Below are 3,404 nucleotides of genomic sequence, written 5' to 3' on the forward strand. Positions count from 1 at the left end.
TGAGGGCGCAAGTACTCACCCTGCGAGAGTTCGCTGCAGGGGATAGAAGGGATCTCTCGCCGGTGTGAATGAAGAGGACAATGTAGGTTGGTGGAGTACGGTGCACAATTTAAATGGCCTAAGCAAGAAGGTGACCGTACACTTGTATCAGCTCAATCAGACCTACGAGTGAAGCTCGATTCGAGCTTCATCGGTATGCGACACACAGTTATATTTTTACATCAGCTCAACAGGCTGCTACAGTAAACCCAGGCGCTAAACAACCTTCTACACCGGATTCTATGTACGGTCCGGACCAAGATGGAGCTTATGCGCGCGGAGCTGTGGGCCGTGGCGCGGGGACGACGGTTGGATCGCGGAGGCAACGGCGGGATGCGTGGGGCTCCGACAAGCGTCGCAGAGGCGGAGGACGATAGGACGGGCGGAGAGAGCCGTTAGGCGCAGGTTACATTATGATGGTAACTGGTTTCGTTTTTCACTTTTCACGTTTGGCAGATTTTTCTTTTTGACATGACGTTGGTGGATTTGGTAGGGACTGTAATAGAGTAATATTTCCCCCTGTTTTCTCGGACGTACCTGAGAGTAAGTTTTCTGATCATCTGAGTCCGAATTAGATATAAATAGATTTTTTAAAATCGGTACTCTTTTTTTTCATATTAGATGTCGTGTTTTAGATAGAAATTAGAATACAAGCCGGCTTAAATAAGTTGTTTTTTTTACCATTTTATTCATCATAACTCAAATACCTGAGAGTTATTCAATATAGCAACAAAGGTTGAATAATGTTAATGGTGCATGTAAGATTAGAGTAACCGTAAGGGGTAAAACGGACTAGATGATCCTAAAATCTTTTAACGATAGCTTTTCAACCATCCCACCTAAAAACACTCTAACGACATCTAACATGGAACCGGAGGGAGTATTAGATATTTTGACTAAAAATTAGCATCGGATATTTTTTTTAAATCGGTGTAGCAGTTTCCAACGGAATCGTTATCAGCATCGGATATTCGAAATGCCTAAGTTTGGATATTATCCAAAGCCTAGTTCCAATACATTTAAAATTCAAAATATTATTGAAATAATCATAAAAATTCTGAAAAAATATAGCCTATTAGGATCTCTATATCATGTTGCTACAAAATTATCATTCCCGATTCATGTTGTAATAGACATTATTCATGTTAGAATTATAACTCAACCATGACGGCGACTAGAATATGTACTCTTTAACCCAAGAACTCATCAACGACGATAAAAAAGATGATACAAATACTAGTAAATCCTAATAATATGATTCCAATTTTAGACAAACATGCATGAAAGATAAACAACTAACTTAAAATCCTATAGTATGTGCAAGATTTTCAAGGACACTTGCCTTTAACGGATGGTTGCTCGAAGTTTTCAAAAACTTGGTCTTACAGGTTCACAAACCGCTCACCTTCTGAATGGCACATAAAAAAGCACACAAAAGGAACTACTAAAAATAGTACACCAAATAGTAATAAAAACTCGGTAAAAACCCTATAGAAAGATACTACACGACGCTATGAGAATTTGAGCATGAAAATTGCTCAAATCGGAGCTACGAGCAAAAAATTATGATGGTTTGATGGTCTAAGGGCCCATTTGCAAAATCTACCTAATTTTTAGGAATTTCTAGATTTCTTTATTCTAAAAATCCTTTTTATAGCGCAAGCTGACGTCAAAAAAGCAAAACATAATTATTTTTCTGTTGAAAAACCCATGAAAAAATCCATGGAACCATGGACCACAGCTGGAGGGCCAGTCCACAGTCCATGGTGAAGCAATTACATAAGAACGAAGGGGGTACACAATCTTGTCCCTACTATTTAGATCGAATGGCGCTTATCTCACCTGGCTCGGCTCCGGCCTGGACAACAGCGACGACGAGCTGGGCATAGTGGCGCACAGTCAGAGCGGCGACGATTCGGCGCGCGGGTGGTCGCGGAGCTCCTGCGAGCGACGGAACACATCGACCAAGTGACAGCTAAGTCGTTCGATAGGTCGCCAAGCATTGGGGAGGGCAACAACGGCTTGGCAACAACAATGGCCCTCGGCGGTGACCCGAGCACGGCGTAGGGGCTCCTGGGCGGCGGTGAGTTGAAGAAAAGTTAGGGGAAAAGTGTGGTGCAGCAAAGGAAGGCTCGACCGAGGATCTAATCGGTCTTTTATAGGCCAAGAAGGGAGATCAAGCGGGCGACCGAGTTAAAACCACTGGCAGGTTCATAGCTCCAAAGAAAATGCTCGGTTGAGGGGGTTTAATCCATGCAAAATGGTCGGATCGTTTGGAAACTCAACGAGCGACTTCATTCCAGCTTTCATTTGGCATTAACGCGCATGGAGACTAGTGAATTTGGCTGGAAATGCCCAGTGAGAGAGAGAGAGAAGATGCAGCGGTGGGAGGGGAAACTGTCGGAGATGGAAAAAAGGGAGCCGGCTCAGGCGGGGTGGCTCGGTGTGGTCCCACACGGTAGAAAGAGGGACATGAGCGAGGCGGCTCGCACGAGGGACAGGCCGGCTCGGCTGGGCACGCGGGAGAGGGAGGGAAACTGGCTGTGGCCCAAGCAAAGGAGGGAGAGAGAAGGCGGTCCGGGCCAGGTGGAAAGGAGAGTAGGAGAGGGGGAGAGAGAGATGTTTAGGCCGGATTGAGAGAGGAAAAAGGCTCACAAAGCTTTAGGAATTAGGAAAAGATTTTCTTTTTATTTTTGAACCATTTCAAAAGAGATTTTAAACGAGTGCGTTCTAGCAAATTTTTGTAAACATTTTCCACACATAAAAACCTAATATAACTACTGCAACATGAATGCATCAAGGATGAATAAAACCTATAGAAAATTAAATTTATAAATTAATTTCATTCTAAACTTAAACAAAATCTACAACTCCTATTTAATTCTAGCAAAATTTTAAACTATTGAGAAAATTAAAAATTTAGGGTGTTACATGTGGTGACAATCTCCTTCCTGTGATCTTAAGCTGGGGGCTAAAATGAACCCAAAGTCATAAAAAATAATCCAACTACGAAGGCTCTAGATAAAAGCTCAACTTACTAGAGTTGGGACCACTGCTTTGAGTGATTGCATCACGCCTGGACCCCTGGAAGCCATCGCAAGGGTCAGATATGCAACGGACGATACTGGCACCGGATCGATGGGAGCTGAGGACATTGGAGTTGTTAGCGACGGCGGCCTAGAATGACCCACCAGCGACTCGATCTCCGTGTAGTCATCCCCTTCCGATGCCATGCCATTAGAGAGGGATGTGGTCGGCAACACACCGCCGCCACCACTCCCACTCGGTCTCGTGCTCCATGTGATGATAACCTCATCCGGGTCCATAGCTGGGGCTCCCATGTTCTCGGCCTCTGAGTTGGGTTG

The sequence above is a fragment of the Phragmites australis genome, chromosome 3 (genome assembly GCF_958298935.1).
Source record: "Phragmites australis chromosome 3, lpPhrAust1.1, whole genome shotgun sequence".
In the NCBI taxonomy this organism is placed as follows: Eukaryota; Viridiplantae; Streptophyta; class Magnoliopsida; order Poales; family Poaceae; genus Phragmites; species Phragmites australis.